Source organism: Malaclemys terrapin, chromosome 20 (assembly GCF_027887155.1).
Source record: "Malaclemys terrapin pileata isolate rMalTer1 chromosome 20, rMalTer1.hap1, whole genome shotgun sequence".
Classification (NCBI taxonomy): Eukaryota; Metazoa; Chordata; order Testudines; family Emydidae; genus Malaclemys; species Malaclemys terrapin.
Window position 1 is genome coordinate 5,096 of NC_071524.1, and position 18,423 is coordinate 23,518.

The 18,423-nt window shown below is 57.2% G+C and overlaps 1 pseudogene; it reads left to right on the forward strand.

Moving 5' to 3' along the window:
- The first annotated feature begins 10,222 nt into the window (after positions 1 to 10,222).
- Positions 10,223 to 16,837, forward strand: LOC128826300 (leukocyte immunoglobulin-like receptor subfamily A member 3; annotated as a pseudogene).
- The last annotated feature ends 1,586 nt before the right edge of the window (positions 16,838 to 18,423 follow it).

Sequence of the window (18,423 nt, forward strand, 5' to 3'; positions counted from 1 at the left end):
GCACCGGGCCGGGGCCGCGGAGCCGAGGGGGTGCGCCGGGCCGCGGAGCCGCGGGGGTGCGCCGGGCCGGGAGCCGCAGGGGTGCGCCGGGCCGGGGGGGTGCGCCGGGCCGGGGCCGCGGAGCCACGGGGGTGCACCGGGCCGGGGGGCCGGGCCGGGATCGCGGGGCCGGGGGGTGCGCCGGGCCGGGGGGCCGGGCCGGGATCGCAGGGCCGGGGGGTGCGCCGGGCCGCGGAGCCACAGGGGTGCGCCGGGCCGGGAGCCGCAGGGGTGCGCCGGGCCGGGGGGGTGCGCCGGGCCGGGGCCGCGGAGCCGCGGGGGGTGCACCGGGCCGGGGGGCCGGGCCGGGATCGCGGGGCCGGGGGGTGCGCCGGGCCGGGGGGCCACAGGGGTGCGCCGGTCCGGTCCGGGAGCCGGGCCGGGGCCGCGGGGGTGCGCCGGGCCGGGAGCCGCAGGGGTGCGCCGGGCCGGTCCGGGAGCCGGTCCGGGGTCGCGGGGCCGGGGGGTGCGCCGGGCCGCCGGGGGCCGGCCGGCAGTGCTGGGCGGGCCGGGGGTGGTCGGCCGGGGCTGGCACCCCAGGGCCCGATCCAACCCAGGCTGGAGCCGCTGGGGGGGGGCCAGCCTGGGCCGCACCTCTTTCCCCCATCTCCCCCCCCCTTACCTGCTTCAGGCTTCCCGCGAATTAAATGTTCGCGGGAAGCAGGGGAGGGGGCGGAGACTTTGGGGAGGGGGCGGAGTTGGGGCGGGGCTGGGGCCCTGTGGAGTGTCCTCCATTTGGAGGCACAAAATATGGTAACCCTACACTTGGGCCCGTGTGAGGAAACCGGGTCTCTGGCTGCGACCCCTCAGTCTGGCACAGCTCAGCCCTCAGCACTTCCTGCCCTGCACCCCCAGGGCTCCCTGCCCGCCCTCCGTCTGGCACGGCTCAGTCCGCCTTCACAGGCCCTCTGCCTTAGGCTAGAGCCTCTCGCCGCAGGCTAGGTCTCCTATAGTGATGTCCGTGCCACTGGTTCAAAAATCAGGCCTCAAAACACCATGAGATTAGCGGGGGGGACAAAAACCAAAAAAAAAAACCATCTTTAACAATTTATTTATATACACACATACACACACACACACCCCTACTCTCTGGTTTTTGAGCTGCTGGGGGGCACTAGAGCCACCCTGATCAAGCTGTTCTCTACAACCACAGGTTTGAAGTGTACTTGATTTTATTTTATTTTTTTAAGTTGTGATTTTCAGTCACTTGCTGACAGGAACTGTGGCTTTAAATAAAACACTAAATATTGCAAGACTTGTGATTAAATCATTAAGAGTTGGCAGGATCACATCCACCTCCTGTTGGGTACCTCCCCTCATCACTGTCACCTGCTACAGGTTATGCTGCTGCCTATCTCCATTTCACCTAGCAGGTGTTACACTGCCACCAGCCACAATGTCAAACCTTACATATTACCCCACCCCATCACAGTCACCCATCATGTTACACAACCATGTCATGTGTTGTGCAGCAACTCAGCTGGTATTTTGCCACCAGATCACATTATACTACCAGGTGGCTTACACTGTTATGCTTATAAAAAGAACAGGAGTACTTGTGGCACCTTAGAGACTAACAAATTTATTAGAGCATAAGCTTTCGTGGGCTACAGCCCACTTCTTCGGATGCATATAGAATGGAACATATATTGAGGAGATATATATACACACATACAGAGAGCATGAACAGGTGGGAGTTGTCTTACCAACTCTGAGAGGCCAATTAATTAAGAGAAAAAAAACTTTTGAAGTGATAATCAAGCTAGCCCAGTACAGACAGGTTGATAAGAAGTGTGAGAGTACTTACAAGGGGAGATAGAGTCAATGTTTGTAATGGCTCAGCCATTCCCAGTCCTTATTCAATCCTTTGTTGATTGTGTCTAGTTTGCATATCAATTCCAGCTCAGCAGTCTCTCGTTGGAGTCTGTTTTTGAAGTTTTTCTGTTGTAAGATAGCCACCCGCAGGTCTGTCATTGAATGACCAGACAGGTTAAAGTGTTCTCCCACTGGTTTTTGAGTATTATGATTCCTGATGTCAGATTTGTGTCCATTTATTCTTTTGTGTAGAGACTGTCTGGTTTGGCCAATGTACATGGCAGAGGGGCATTGCTGGCACATGATGGCATAGATCACATTGGTAGATGTGCAGGTGAACGAGCCCCTGATGGTATGGCTGATGTGATTAGGTCCTATGATGATGTCACTTGTTTGTTCCATTCTATATGCATCTGAAGAAGTGGGCTGTAGTCCACGAAAGCTTATGCTCTAATAAATTTGTTAGTCTCTAAGGTGCCACAAGTACTCCTGTTCTTTTTGCGGATACAGACTAACACGGCTGTTACTCTGAAACTTGTTATGCTTATGGTGCTCTATCATAATTATAACTAAATGTACCCACCTTAGGTTTTTCCAATTAATTTCAAGCCCCCCACCAAAAAAACCAAAGCTATCTATTGCTAATTAATTGAAGTGCTGACAACATTCTCAGTGCTGTAAAAGACACACACATTCTGACCAAAGAAAACAGACACAGAGTATCAGAGGGATAGCCATGTTAGTTTGTATCCACAAAAATAACAAGGAATCCGGGTGCACCTTAAAAATCAACAGATTTATTTGGGCATAAGCTTTTGTGGGTAAAAAAACCACTTCTTCAAATGCATGGAGTGAAAGTTACAGATACAGGCATAAATATATTGACACATGAAGAGAAGACACAGAGTAAGCAGGGTACACTGAATCTTAAAGCACTGAGTGACCACTGTTAAGTGTTTTTAACAAACAAACGAAAAACCAAACCACCTTACACTACAGTTAGTATTGGTACACTACTTGTGGGCCTTGCAAAACTGAGGTTTATGATGAAATTCGGATAAAAAGGGTTTAGCAGACTGGAATTAGGAAAGTATTCCATACATAGAATGGTAGGGATATGAAGAAAAGTTGAGTAGAAAGTTTTATCAAGGCAGCATTCACCTCCACTCCAAAGCAAAACATCTTAAAGGAAGGGGAGTATTAAAGTGGGTATTGTTCATTTGAAATTTTAACACACAGTGTTGCTGTTCCTACCCACAGCAAAATGATTATTTCCTACAGTGTACTTGCCCCTACGTGCACTGGGCTAAGTCTATTGAAGTTTACCACTAAGACAGCAGAGGTAATTAGACAGAGGGACCTATCAGTGCTTTATTAAGAGGTCTGAAAAAGAGATAGAGGTGTTCATAACAAAAAATAACTAAAACCACACTCATGGCATCATTAAAGGCAACTACTAGATATGGAGGGTGAGTTATAGGGTATGCTGTCCTGGTTCTATCACCTATGCATGCTCTTTGGTGCTGCTTGTTAAAATGGCATGTCAGTTCAAAATGTCAAATCGGTTCACATGCACAGTAACCCAAATATCAAATCTAATTATGACCAAATGACAGAGTAGTATATTTAGCTTATTGTAGTCTTTTAGTGGTGACAAAATTCCTCCGCTTTGCAATAACATAATTCAATAACAAGCAATAACATAATTCAAAAGGAAAAGGCAGTAAGACCCCCTTTCTTTCTTTAGCCAAGCCACCTCCCAGGCTGGCAATCCCAGGTCATATGGGGCATTCTGCAAACAGTGAAACAAAGGTCCTCAGCCCTTCAGTAAATAATAAATCTATACCTATTTTAAGCCTTGTTTCTGTAGAAGGTCGCTGGAGGTTTACAGGAACCTCAGGCCATTTTAGTTATCCAAACACTAAAAAGAGCATTTGAAAAATGTCAACCATTTGACCCTTCCCCACACACTAATTACATCAAAACAGTCCAAAAAAATGTAAAGCCAAACTTCTACTTTAAAAAAAAAATGCCTGTAGATAGCTTCAACAACACTGCATAAGCCTGAGTAGGTCCCAAAATGATGAGGTAATTTAAGTGATGAGACAAGGTGGTGAGGTAATTTAAGTTAGGGTTACCATACGTCCGGATTTTCCCGGACATGTCCGGCTTTTGGGGGCTCAAATCCCCGTCCGGGGGGAAATCCCCAAAAGCCGGGCATGTCCGGGAAAATCGGGAGGGAGGGCTGGGCCGGGGTCGCGGGGCCGGGCGCGCGGTGCCGGGCCGGGGTCCAGGGGCGCAGTGCCAGGCCGGGGCCGCGGGGTCGGGCCGCCGGGGGGGTGAGCTGGGCCGCCGGGGGGGGTGCGTGGGGCCGGGGGGGTGCGCTGGGCCGCGGGGCCGGGCCGCCGGGGGGGTGCGCGGGGCCGCCGGGGCCGGGCCGCCGGGGGGGTGCGCGGGGCTGCCGGGGGCCGGCCGGCAGTGCTGGGCGGGCCGGGGGTGGTCGGCCGGGGGCCAGGGCCGGCACCCCAGGGCCCGAGCCGACCCAGGCTGGAGCCGCCGGGGGGGGCAGCCTGGGCCGCACCTCCTCCCCCCACACCCCCCCTTACCTGCTCAGGCTTCCCGCGAATTAAATGTTCGCGGGAAGCAGGGGAGGGGGCGGAGACTTTGGGGAGGGGGCGGAGTTAGGGCGGGGGGGAGGGGGCGGGGCTGGGGGCGGGGCCAGAGCCCCGTGGAGTGTCCTCCTTTTGGAGGCACAAAATATGGTAACCCTACCTTTAAGTTAAAGCTTAATTTAACCTTTAACCCTTTAAATTAACCCTTCTCTGCTCCACCCACTCCCAGATACTCATGACCCTTCTCCACGCTCCTGATTATCGTTCATTGCCAATACTTGCCTTGCATCTGCTCCTAGCCGGGCTGGGCCAGGGCTGCCCTGCGCCAGGTGCTGTACAGACACGGAACGAAAAGACGGTCACTGCGGCGGGTGGAGACAAACCGACCGACCCTGGGGGGGTGGGGAGCACAAAGAAACAGGCTGGTCAGTTTGAGCGGCAGCCGTCCCGGCAAACCAGCGGCCCTAATCCCTGTCGCCATTCACGTAAGTGTCCCGGCAAAGGGGCGTTTTGGAAGCCTGGGATGTGCTAAGTCCTTGGCCTTATGCGACATCCTGTAACAATGAGTTCCACAGGCCAACTGCATGTCGTGGGGGAAAGTACTTCCTTGGCCCAGTTTTTGATTTGTCCCCCTGAATCCCAGCACCATTGTCCCCCCGCCCCCAACCCACTAGACCAGGGGTGGGCAAACTTTTTGGCCCGAGGGCCACATCTGGGTATGGAAATTGTATGGCGGGCCATGAATGCTCATGAAATTGGGGGTTGGGGTGCGGGACAGGGTGAGGGCTCCATCTGGGGGTGCGGACTCTGGGGGTGGGGCCAGAAATGAGGAATTCAGGGTGCAAGAGGGGGCCCCGGGCTGGGGCAGGAGGTTAGGGTGCAGGGATTGCGGGCTCTGGGGTGGGGCTGGGAATGAGGGGTTTGGGGTGCAGGAGGTTGCTCTGGGCTGGAATCGAGGGGTTTGGAGGGCAGGAGGGGGATCAGGGCTGGGGCAGGGGATCAGGGGTGCTGGCTCTGGGCGGCGCTTACCTCAAGCAGCTCCCGGAAGCAGCAGCATGTCCACCCTCCAGCTCCTATGTGGAGGCATAGCCAGGTGGCTCTGCGTGCTGCCACGTCTGTAGGTGCCGGCCCTGCAGCTCCCATTGGCCACAGTTCCCGGCCAATAGGAGCTGCAGTGCCGGCGTTTGGGATGGGGGCAGCGTGTGGAGCCCCCTGGCTGCCCCTACGTGTAGGAGCCAGAGGGGGGACATGCCGCTGCCTCCGGGAGCCGCGGCACACACACAGCAGGGCAAGTCCCCGCTCCCGCTCCCCGGCGGGAGCTTGAGGGCCAGATTAAATGGTCTGATGGGACTGTCGGCATCGGTGATGGGATACCAGGCTGACAATCCCTGAGCATGTAACATGACAGCCCAGGTGGGGGGTTGGGGCCAGGTTACACCTTCTGCCCGGGAAATGGACAAAGGCTGGAGAAGTCGGGGGGAGCGATGGCTGGAGGAGATGGCTGGAGGGGTTTGTCAGTTTGCAGCTGGCTGGGGAAACCGAGGGAACCCCAAAAGCTGGGGTCTAAGCTCCCTGCCCCCTAGGGACTTGACTGAGGGGTCCTGATTGTACCTACAAGCCCTGCTTGGGATTGTGTTCCTGTCATCCAATAAACCTTCTGTGTTACTGGCTGGCTGAGAGTCCCGGTGAAGCACAGGAAGTGGGTGGGGGGCGGGGGGGTGCAGGGCCCTGACTCCCCCCCACACTGTGACAGGCCTGCTGGGAGAAAGTTCTTTCTTTTTCCTTCCTCCTCTCTTTCTTTTCAGCATCGAGGGCAAGATGCTTCTCCTCAAAGCCACTGACTGATGGAGGATGTGGCCCCATTGGGGGCGGTTGGTGGCTTGTTCCTCACAACTTGTGATGCCCACATCAGTTTTGCTGAGATACGCGTTCAATGTGTCTTTGGAGCGTTTCCTCTGACTACCACGAGATCTCTGACTGTGGGTGAGCTGGGAGTCGAGGACTTCTTTTGAGAGGCGAGAATCTGGCATCTGCACACAATGTCCAGCCCAGCGGAGTTGGTGCAGGAGGATCATTGTTTCAATGCCGGTGACATTGACGTTAGTGCAGCGATCTTGCCACTTGACGCAAAGGATCTTCCGGATGCATCATTGGTGGTACCTCTCCAAACTCTGGAGACCCTTGGGACTGTCACCTGATGTGCTCAATTTACCTCTGAGCCTGGTTTCCCTGCCAGCTTGGGACTCCAGAACCCTGCCTTGTTGAGCCAGACACGCTATGTCTGCTGCTACACAGACCTAGGGTCTGAACCACGCCCCCAAAGCTGCACCCTTTAACAGAAAACCACTCAGCAGGTGCTCCTGTCTCCAGCACCCAGACACCCAGCTCCCAATGGGATCCAAACTCCAAATAAATTCATCTTACTTTGTATAAAGTTTATACGGGGTAAACTCATAAATTGTCCACCCTCTATAACACTGATAGAGAGATATGCACAGCTGTTTGCTCCCCCAGGTATTAATCACTTACTCTGGGTCAATTAATAAACAAAAGTGATTTTATTAAGTATAAAAAGTAGGATTTAAGTGGTTCCAAGTAATAACAGACAGAACAAAGTAAGTCACCAAGCAAAATAAAACAAAACACGCAAGTCTAAGCCTAATACATTAAGAAACTGAATACAGGTAAATCTCACCCTCAGAGATGTTCCAATAAGTTTCTTTCACAGACTAGACTCCTTCCTAGTCTGGGCCCAATCCTTTCCCCTGGTACAATCCTTGTTAGTTCCAGCTCAGGTGGTAACTAGGGGATTTCTCATGACTGGCAGCCCCCTTTGTTCTGTTCCATCCCCTTTTATAGCTTTGGCACAAGGCGGGAATCCTTTGTCTCTCTGGGTTCCCACCCCTCCCTCTAAATGGAAAAGCACCAGGTTAAAGATGGATTCCAGTACCAGGTGACATGATCACATGTCCCTGTAAGACTTCATTACCCACTGTCTGGTACCCAGGTATACAGGAAGTCTTACAAGTAAACAGAGCCATTTACAGTTAATTGATTCTGAAGCACCCTTAATGGCTTCCACTTAACATGTTTATCTCAGTAATACAATTTATATCTTATTCTCCTAACTCCAGACATAGAAATAATACACGCAAACAAATGGGATGAACACACCCAGTAGTTCCTAAGCTTTGTAATGATACCTTACAAGAGACCTTTTGCATAAAGCATATTCCAGTTACATTATATTCACATGTATAAACATCTGGAGTGCAACGTCACAGATAGGTCACCCATAGAGGAGCGTAAGAACAACAATTGCCTTCTAGACCTGGATCTTGGTGTCCTGCCATAGGTCATAGTCCGTGAAAACGCGCCGGAGCAGTTTCCCAAAGGAAGCACTCGCCCGCTGGATCCGGTGCTGGCTCTCACGGTCGATTTTTTGATTTTTGACAGTTCATAAGAACATAAGAACGTCCAGACTGGGTCAGACCAAAGGTCCATCTAGCCCAGTATCCTGTCTTCCAAGAGTGGCCAATGCCAGGTGCCGCAGAGGGAATGAACAGGACAGGTAATCCTCAAGCGATCCATCCCGTTACCCATTCCCAGCTTCTGGCAAATAGAGGTAGGGACACCATCCCTGTCCAGTCTGGCTAATAGCCATTGATGGACCTATCCTCCATGAACTTATAGTCTTGGCCTTCACAACATCCTCTGGCAAGGAGTTCCACAGGTTGACTGTGCGTTGTGTGAAAAAATACTTCCTTTTGTTTGTTTTAAACCTTCTGCCTATTCATTTCACTGGGTGACTCCTAGTTCTTGTGTTATGAAAAGGAGTAAATAACACTTCCTTCTTTACTTTCACCACACCAGTCATGATTTTATAGACCTCTATCAAATCCCCCCTTAGTCGTCTCTTTTCCAAGCTGAAAAGTCCCAGTCTTATTAATCACTCCGCATATGGCAGCCGTTCCAGACCCCTAATCATTTTTGTTGCCCTTTTCTGAACCTTTTCCAATTCCAATATATCTTCATTGAGATGGGGCAACCACATCTGCACGCAGTATTCAAGGTGTGGGCCTCCCAGGGGTTTATATAGAGGTGATACGATATTTTCTGTCCTATTATCTATCCCTTTCTTGATGATTCCCAATGTTCTGTTTGCTTTTTTGACTGCCGCTGCACATTGAGTGGATGTTTTCAGAGAACTCTCCACAATGACTCCAAGATCTTTCTTGGGTGGGAACAGCTCATTTAGACCCCATCATTTTATAAAATGATGACGTCCCCCTGGCAATAGGGGTGACTCCTGCTCACCACTATTACCCAGAATGCCTTGGTCTTGCTTCCCTTCCCCCCACTGGATTTCCCCAACCCACCCACCCCCCATAGATGTTCTGCTGCCTCTGACTGGGCCCTGGGCACCGCTGGGACGTGGGGGTGGGGGGGCAGCGGGTGATGTCCCAGGCTCCCCCCACGCACACTGCCTGGCTGTGTTTGGCAGGAGCTGAGATACCTCAGGGCTGGGCTCACTGCACAGCAGACAGGCCGGGGCAGAGGCACCTGTGGGGATGGATGGGGGGGGCCCTCAGGGCTGCTGGGTGGCTCAGGGGGGCAGTTCACCCGCACGGGCCCCCCCTTCACTGGTGAAACTGAGACTCAGCCCCCGAGAGCAGCAGGATGCAGCCTCCCCTGAGGGGTCCAGCCCCAGGGAGGCCCCAGAGCTGCGGCACCTGGAAGACCCCCAGAGGGGCTGGGCTGGATCTGCCGGACGGGGAGTTGGGGGCTCTGCTCCCAGGGCAGCACCAGCTGCTGGTTTCCCCGTCCGAGCCACCGAGTGACTCTCCCCTTCCCCTGCAGCAGCCCCCCCGGGGCGCCCGGATTTCACCCGCACCAACATCGCCCGCCTGACGCTGGATGCCATGGTCCTGCTTGTCCTGGGGCTGATCCTGGCTGAGGCCTATTACAGCCGCCCGAGGGGGCATCCTAGGTGAGGCAACCCCCCCCTTCTGTGCCCCTTGCTCCCCCCAGGGGCTGGGCCCAGGGCGACACAGGCCCCTCTAACCCGCCATCTCTCTGCACCCCCAGGAGCCTGGATCCGGCTGTGCAGGGAAGAGAATCTCTCAACGGATGAGCCTCACACGGTGCCATGGCTTGTGTCGCATGTGGGCAGTTTTGCAGACTGAGAGGGAAGGCTGCAGAGTCAAACCCTCCAGCACCAGGAAATGCCAGTTAAGGTTTCCTGAACACCCTTAACTCTGCCCCCTCAAGCACATGCATTATGACGCCATCCTTTAATTGCATGATCACATATTAATTTTACCTAAATGGGTCCCCAGCTGCTTGAACCCAGAATGTAATAATTGGGGATGGGAGGGATCTGCAGTGGAAGATTGAAGACCAGACCCCATGGTCTCCTGGCTCCTAGCCCAGTGCACCTTCGCCAAGGCTGCAGGGTACATTGAGTGTGACCTGTCCCCACTCCCCACAGAGACACGGAAATGCTGCGAATTACATGACACTTGGCCAGGCTGACAGCCCCAGGATTTCCTGGGTGTTGCAGGGACCGCTGCTTATTTTGGCTCCAATAGATCTGGTTGGAAGATTAGAGCCAACGTGTGATGGACGCAGGAAGAGATGAGCCATCCCCGGCTTCCTGTATCTGGAGCTCCCAGCCAAGTTCTTCATTTGGGGCTCGGTGAAGCTGGGCACTGGGGTGTTGGTGGCAGCGCTGAGGGGCCTCTCCCTGCCCCATCATGGCATCTGCTCTCACCGTCCTCTTCCTTGGTGAGTATCGGAGACAGCGAGGGTGTGTGTCCATGGGGGGGGAGGGATATCTGAGACGAGGGCATGTGCCCATGGGGGGGGGGGTTCTGAGACCAGGGTGTGTGTCCATCTGGGGGGATGTGAGACCAGGGTGTGTCTCCATGGGGGGGGGGGGAATGTGAGACCAGGGTGTGTCTCCATGGGAGGGCAGATCTGAGACCATGGTGTGTGTCCATGGCAGGGCAGGGGTTCTGAGACCAGGGTGTGTGTCCATCTGGGGGGATGTGAGACCAGGGCATGTGTCCATGGGGGGTGGGGGGGATGTGAGACCAGGGTGTGTCTCCATGGGGGGGGGGGGGATGTGAGACCAGGGTATGTCTCCATGGGGGGGCGGATCTGAGACCATGGTGTGTGTCCATGGGGGGGAGGGGTTCTGAGTCCAGGATGTGTTCCCATGGGGGTGGGGGTCTGAGACCAGGGCATTTGTCCATGGGGGGGGGATGTGAGACCAGGGTGTGTCTCCATGGGGGGGATGTGAAACCAGGATGTGTTCCCATGGGGGTGGGGGGAATGTGAGACCAGGGCGTGTCTCCATGGGGGGGCGGATCTGAGATCAGCACATTTGTCCATGGTGGGGATGTGAGACAAGGGCGTGTGCCCATGGCGGGCGGGCGGGCAGGTGGGGGTGGGGGGCGCTGGGGATCTGAGCCCAGGGTGTAGGATCCAGTTGCTCTGGGATCTGGTCCCTAATGATCCGTCTCCTCTCCAGGCTGCTGGCTGGCCGGGCAGATCGGGATGTCAGGATGTGAGTATCTGTGGGGCTGGGGAAACTTTAGTGTTTAGGACGGGGGTTGGGGAGGGGAAAAGAGGATCTGAGCCCTGAACCTTCACCCCAAAACTCACTTCAACCTCCTGTTATTGACTCCCATGGGGACTGTCCCCACTGCAGCCAGGGGTGACTCTGGATTGACCCCAGGGGCTGAGATCAGAACCCGGCCCACAGGTTCCCTGTAGATGCAGTGAGGTGTCTGTTATCCCTGGTGCTGTCCCTGGGGCTGGGTGCTAAGGGCAGGTTACAGACACACGGGGAGGGGTTTGTGTCTCCCCATCTCACTCCTGTTTGTGTGTGAATGCAGCATTCCTTTGGTTCAGCCCCTCCATCTCCGTCAGCCCCGGCGCGGTGATCGCCCCGGGGGGAGCCGTCACCATCCGCTGTCAGTGTCAGTGTTGGGGCAGGAGGTTATTTCTGTATAAAGATGGAATCGAAATCCGGGAGCTGGAGGGTGACGGGGACGAATTCACCATCCCCAGCGCCAGGTGGGAAGACGCAGGGGCCTACAGCTGCCGATCCCACGCCCTATGGGAGCCGCTCAACTGGTCCTATGCCAGTGACATCGTGCAGATCATTGTTGCAGGTGAGGGGCCCGGCTCAGTGTCCCCGCTCCCAGCCCCACACCCAGCCAGACCATTGGTGAGTGTCCGCCCTGATGGGACCTTCAGAGCCGGGCTCCGCCCTGAGCCCTGGGCCCAGCAGATGGGACACCCGGCCGGGGACCCAGAGACGCAGCAGTTACTGGTGGCTTCTGTGCACTCACCCTTGGGGAGATACTGGCTAGATGGGCCCATGGGGGGTTGGGAATGGGGAGGGGGACACTGGGCTGGGGGGGCCCATTAAGTAGATAGATGGGTAGAGAGGGGTGCTCTGGATTTAGGTCCTCAGGCAGTTTCGGGTGTAGCTCCCAGGAATCTCTGGGATCTCGGAGAGGTGCCTCTGGCTGGGTTTTCTCCCAGGGGCCCCGTCTCTGGGGCCGTGCGGTGAGGACGGGACACAGTGACTGTGCCGGGGTCTGTCTTACGGCCTGTCTCCTTCTCACTGCAGAGACCTACTACCCCAAACCCTCCATCTCCCTGCGCCCCAGCGGGGGGGTCGCCCTGGGGAGAGCCGTGACCCTCCGGTGTCGGGGTCAGCACCGGAACATGAGGTTCCTTCTGTACAAAGATGGAAACCCGAACGCGCTGCAGGACGTGGAGCCGGCTGGGGATGTGACTCGGTTTCCCATTCGCAGCGTGAGCCGGAGAGACGCCGGGAGCTACAGCTGCCGATATAGCACCAAATCAGACCCGCCCGTCTGGTCGGAGCCCAGCGACCCCGTGGAGCTGGTGGTAGCAGGTGAGGGGCCTGGCTCTGCTTCCCCACTCCCAGCCCCACACCCACCTGAACCCTTGGGGGGTCTCACCCTGGTGGGACGCTCAGAGCCAGGCTCTGCCCTGGGCTCAGCAGAGGGGACACCTGGCTGGGTAGTGGGGATAGAGTCACTGGGGGTTTCCCCAGCCAGAGGAGAGCAGCAGCTGCTAGAGGTTCAGGGCTGAGGGAGGGGGGATCCCTGCCCCCAGGGGGAGCTGTTGAGCAGCCATCCTTTCCCAGGGGGATTCTCCCCCGGGCTGCCCCTGTTCAGGGGATGCACAGAGGAGTCGGGGCCCAGGGGCTGCCCAGCCGGCCCCGGCCCCAGTACTGAATTCACTTCCCAGCAGCCTGGACAACTGTATACTCCTGGGGGAATTCTGCACCAAAAAATTAAAAATTCTGCACAAATATTTGAAAATTTGGCAAAAAGCTGCATATTTTATTTGTCAAACTAACACACTATAATCATGACAGTTTCAAGTTTGGTCATTTATTTCAAAATATCTGTCAGCGAGTGTGTCTGTAACACTGCAGACGAAAACCAAAAGATTCTGGTCATTTTTTGTTTTTAAATATATTCCTCACTAGGCGTATTAACGCAGAACTTTGGGTAATTCATTTAAAATACACGACAGAACTGTGTTTCCTGCACCTGTCAGAAGCAGGGCAAAGGCCTGGGGTTGTCAGGGGTAATGGGGGAGCTGAGGGAGTGGGGAGGAGCCTGGGAGTGAATCTGGAAGGTGTTGGGTGTGGGCGGAAGAAGGTTTTTTTGAGGGGGGAGGTTGTTAGGGAGCTGGGAAGCCTCCCCCATTCAGACCCTGGTTGGCCTCAAACCTCTCCCATTCAGTCAGGCACATCAGCCCCTGTCCCCCCAACCCCCATCCCCATGTGTCCCTGCAGCCTCCTCCCCTGTCCCCAGATTCAACGCTGTCACCCCACTAGTTCCTGAGCTCCAGTCTGTGACCCCCCAGCAGCCCTGGGTGCCCCACTCTGCCCTCACCCGGCTCTGCGGCAGGTGCTGTGATAAACTTCTGCTCCTGGGGGAATTCTGCAGCACTGGGCAGGCAGAGAATATTTTTCCCCACAGAAAATACATTCTGCCCCAGAAGTGCTGCAGTTCCGCCTTTTGCCCACCAGGGGCCGCTGTGGGGCCAGAACAGTGGGCAGTGTTCATGCTGCCGGGTGCTCTGGCGCCACAGCGGCCTCTGGTGGGAAAAAGGTAGAACTGCAGCACTTCTGGGCAGAATGTATTTTCTGTGGGTAAAAAACAAAATTATGCAGGACAGATGAATCATGCGTGTCCTAGGGTTGCCAACCCTCCAGGATTGGCCTGGAGTTTCCAGGAATTATAGATTAATCTTTAATTAAAGATTATGTCATGTGAAGAAATCTCCAGGAATACAGCCAAACAAAATTGGCAACCCTAGCGTGTCCACAGATGTGCAGAATTGCCCCAGGAGTAACAAACTGTGGATGCAGCGAGGTGTCTGTTAGCCCCGGCGCTGTCCCTGGGGCTGGGCGCTAAGGGCAGGTTACAGACACAAGGGGAGGGGTTTGTGTCTCCCCATCTCACTCCTGTTTGCGTGTGAACGCAGAGCTCCCTCCGCCCAGACCCTCCATCTTCGTCAGCCCCAGTGAGGTGATCACCCCGGGGGAGCCGTCACCTTCCGCTGTCAGTGTCAGTGCGAGGCCAGGAGGTTATTTCTGTATAAAGGTGGAATCGAAATACGGGAGGTGGAAGCTGCTGGGGATGGGGGTGAATTCACCATCCCCAGCGCCAGGTGGGAAGACGCAGGGGTCTACAGCTGCCGATCTCGCTCCAGATCAGAGCCGCCCAACTGATCGGATCCCAGTGATTACATGCAGATTGTTGTAGCAGGTGGGGGGCCTGGCTCAGTGTCCCCACTCCCAGCCCCACACGCAACCAGACCCACAGGGGGTCTCTGGGCCAATGAGATCCTCAGAGCCAGGCTCTACCCTGAGCCCTCGGCCCAGCAGAGGGGATGCCTGGCTGGGGAGTGGATACAGAGTCACTGGGGGAGGTTCCCCAGCCACTGGAGCTAGGGGGATGAGGGAGGGCAGATCCCTGACCCCAGGCAACCTTGTGGTGTCACTGAACCTGCATGTGCCTCCATTTCCCCTTGTAAGAATGGGGGATGATTATCCTTCTTCACCTTTTGTCTGTGTCTGTGCAGCACCCAGCACCTCTGACTCCCAGCCCCCTCCCGATCTAACCACTACACCCCACTGGGGATGGGGATAGAACACAGGAGTCCTGGCTCACAGACTGGGGTACAGAGGGGTGATCTGGATTTTAGGCAGTTTCGGGCATAGCTCCCAGCGGTTTCTCTGGCTGGGTTTTCTCCCAGGGGCTCCGTGGCGAGGACGGGGCGCAGTGACTGTGCCAGGGTCTGGCTCACGGCCTGTCTCCTTCTCACTGCAGAGCTCAGGTACCCCAAACCTTCCATCTCCCTGCGTCCTAGCAGTGGGGTTGCCCTGGGGGGAGCTGTGACCGTCCGGTGTCGGGGTTCGCACCAGAACATGAGGTTCCCCCATCTCAGCCGATGCTCATTTTAATCCCACAGAAGGAACCGACCCAGCTGGGCCCCAGCAGCCGGATCCCCCCACGACGGAACCGGAGGGAGAAGGTGAGTGGGAGAAATGGAACAATTCATCCCCCAGGGAACAGGGCTCCCCGCTCAGACGCCCACGGGGCCATTCGGGCCGTTTGGAGGAGGATGGTCCCTGCAGAGAGAACTGATGGGTTCAATTCTTCTATGTAGAGGGTGACGGATAGATCCATGGTGGGGGGTGGCCACGGGTCCGTGGGAATGTGAGTCCTTGGGAATATAGGGCAGTGGACAGATGGGAGCACATCTGGTGATGGATACAAAGATGGACTAAGACCTTGTCTACATGAAAACTGGACCCGAAATGATGAATCCCGTGTGGTTCCCAACCCCCACTGGTGATCTCAGAGCGAGTCTGGGCTGTCGGAATTTGTGCCTCCTGGTTTGGATTCAGCGAGGGAAGGGGGGGGGTCCCCACTCCTCAGCCACTAAAACCCCCTCCCCCCCGTCCCGGGACTGACACTGACGATTGATGCTGAGTCGGGGGTGGGGTGATCACTAAGTTGCTGTTTCATCCCCTCCCCCTGCCCCGACAGATGCTGGTTCTATTCCTGCAGGGGGAACCGACCCAACCCAGCCTGGAGCGGCGCCAGCTTCCACCTGTCCGGGCAGCGCAGGGCCAGGTACCGGGGCTGGGGGGGGAATCACCATCGAACCACCCCTGGAAACAGGCTCGCGGTGCCCAGGGGCTGGGACGGGGGCAGTGAATCTGGGTGGGTGGGGCCCAGACACCACAAGGAGGGGCTCATTGACATGGGGGGATGGAGAGACAGCCCCATTGCCCCTCCCCCACTGCCAGACCCCCAGCTCCCCCAAAGCCTCCTGCCCTGCAGGTCGCGGCCAGGAAGCTGTGGGGGATCCCAGGGGTGGGGCAGAGTCTGGGGCATTGGACACAGGGGACCTGGGGCTATAACCCCCTTCCCTAGGCCCCATGATGTCCCCCTGGCAATAGGGGTGACCATTACCCAAAATTCCCTCTCCTTGCCCTCCCCTCACTGGGTTCTCAGGGGATCCCCGATCCTCCCCCTCCAATAGATGTTCTGCTGCATCTGGCTGGGCCCTGGGCACCACCGGGACGTGGGGGGCAGCAGGTGACGTACCAGCCTCGCCCCCCCGCCCTGCACACTGCCTGGCTGTGTTTGGCAGCAACCGAATACCCCGGGGATGGGCTCACTGCACAGCAGACAAGCCAGAGCAGAGGTACCTGTGGGGGTGGACAGAGGGGCACTACACGGGGGCCGAGAGGCTAGACTGGCCTGTTGGAAAAGGTCAGGGCAGCCTGGTCACCCGCAGAGCAGCAGGACGCAGCCTCCTGTGAGGGGTCTGGCCCTGGGGAGGCCCCAGAGCCGCGGTGCCTGGGAGAGCCCCAGAGGGGGGATGGGCCAGACCTGCTGGATGGGGGTTTGGGGGCTCTCCTTCCGGGGCAGCGCCAGCTGCTGATTTCACTGTCTGAGCCGCCGAGTGACTCTCCCCTTCCCCCCGCAGCGGCCCCCCCGAGGCGCCCGGATTTCACCCACGCCAACATTGCCCGCCTGGCGCTGAGCGCTGTGATCCTGCTCGTCCTGGGGCTGATCCTGGCTGAGGCCTATTACAGCCGCCCGAGGGGAGCACCTAGGTGAGGTGACCCCCCCTTCTGTGCCCCTTGCTCCCCCCAGGGCCTGGGTGCAGGGCGACACGGGCCCCTCTAACCTGCCATCTCTCTGCACCCCCAGGAGCCTGGATCTGGCTGTACAGAGAAGAGAATCTCCCCGGGGAACGAGCCGCTTCCCCTTGGGGGGCTGAGATGCCAGCACAAACCCCCCTGCCCCCAAACCCCCCTGCCTTGAGAATCCTGCCTCCCAGACTACTCCCAACCCAACTGCTGCACCCCAGGACTGAACCCCCTTCTCCCTAGACCTCCCCCGCCCTGCATTTCTATTGTATAAATCCCCAGAACTTCCTGTTCCTCTGCCCTGCCCCCCAAATCTCCCCACCCCGGGGGGAGACTGTGGTAACGGTCGCAGAGCCTCCAAATGTCCCCTCGTGGGGGGTTCAGCCGACGAAGGTGAGTGAGAAGTTCAGGCAGCGTCACGAGGACCTGGACGAATGAACGTTGTGGGGAAAGTTGGTGAGACAGAAAGACGGGATTAGTCCAACCCGAGCGGCCGCCAGACAAAACCCACCGGTCGGGTTGTGGCCCGCCTGGGACACGGGAGAAGTGGGGGAGCAGAAATGTGACTCAAAATTGGGGTGTTGGAAACGAGGCCTCATTGTTGGATAAAATATTGCGGGGACGGGCTGTGCTGCCCACCATCCCTTTTAGGGGCACTCAACTCACCGCGACGAACCCTGCTCCGTGGAGACGGCCTGAGCAGAGCGGCTGGAGAGAGGGACCCCGACGCCATCGCCCCTCCCCCGGCTGAACCCCCAACCTGGGAGGAAACGGGGTCGGACTTTAACAGCAGCCGCGGCGACGTCGGCTCCAGCCCAGCTCCGGTGGCTCCTCTGCCCCCCCAGGACAGTCACTAGCGTCTCTGGGGCCAGCGGGGAGACACCCAAACCCGGGGGATTTTCCAGCTAGAGACTCGCTCCAGCGAACGGGGCCGGGACTGGAACAAACCCCTCGTTTCACACGGCGCTGCCACGGCTCCCCTGGTTCCTGCTCTGCTGTGTCTGTAACAGCCGGTCCCAGGGGTCAGTGGGGGGTTTGCCGTGGGGCTGAGCAGACTGCAGGCTCTGGACCCCACCCCCAGCTCCTGTTTAACCCTGTTCAGTGTGGGGCAGGAGCTGGGGCGTGTTCGCACCTTGGGCGCTTTATTGCGTCTCCATGAACACAACAGGGCGCAGAGTGATTTAGCCGCCGGCACTTCTGGCCCCCCCCATGGCGGACGTTTGGGGGCAGCCGGCTGAGGGGAGCTGGGAGTTTGGGGGAAGTAGGTTGGGGGTGTCGGGAGGGGGGTTGAGGGGGCCGGGATGGGGGACAGGAGTTTGAGGACAGACAGGCTCCCCACAGAAGGTCAGAGCTGGGGGTGGGTGTAGGATTGTTGGGGTGTCTGAGGGGGGAGGGGCAGATGGTGCCCCCCAGGAGGGAGCTGCCATTGCTCCCCTCAGCAGGCTCCCCTCTCACTGCCCCCCTCCTGCTCCTGCCCCTCAGTCCTGGGTCCCCACTTTCTTTCCCCTCAGTCTCCTGCCCCCACACTCCCCTCTGCCCCACATTCCCTGCCCCATAATGACCCCCCCATGCCTCAGCATCCCCTCCCCTCTTCCTCGTCTCCACCCCTCTAGATACTCCTGCCCCCCCCACATTCCCAGCCCCCTAGTGTCCTTTCCTGACCCCCCTTCTCTGTCCCCACACTTTGCCCCCCCCACCCTCAGTGGGTCTGGGCAGAGTTCCCCT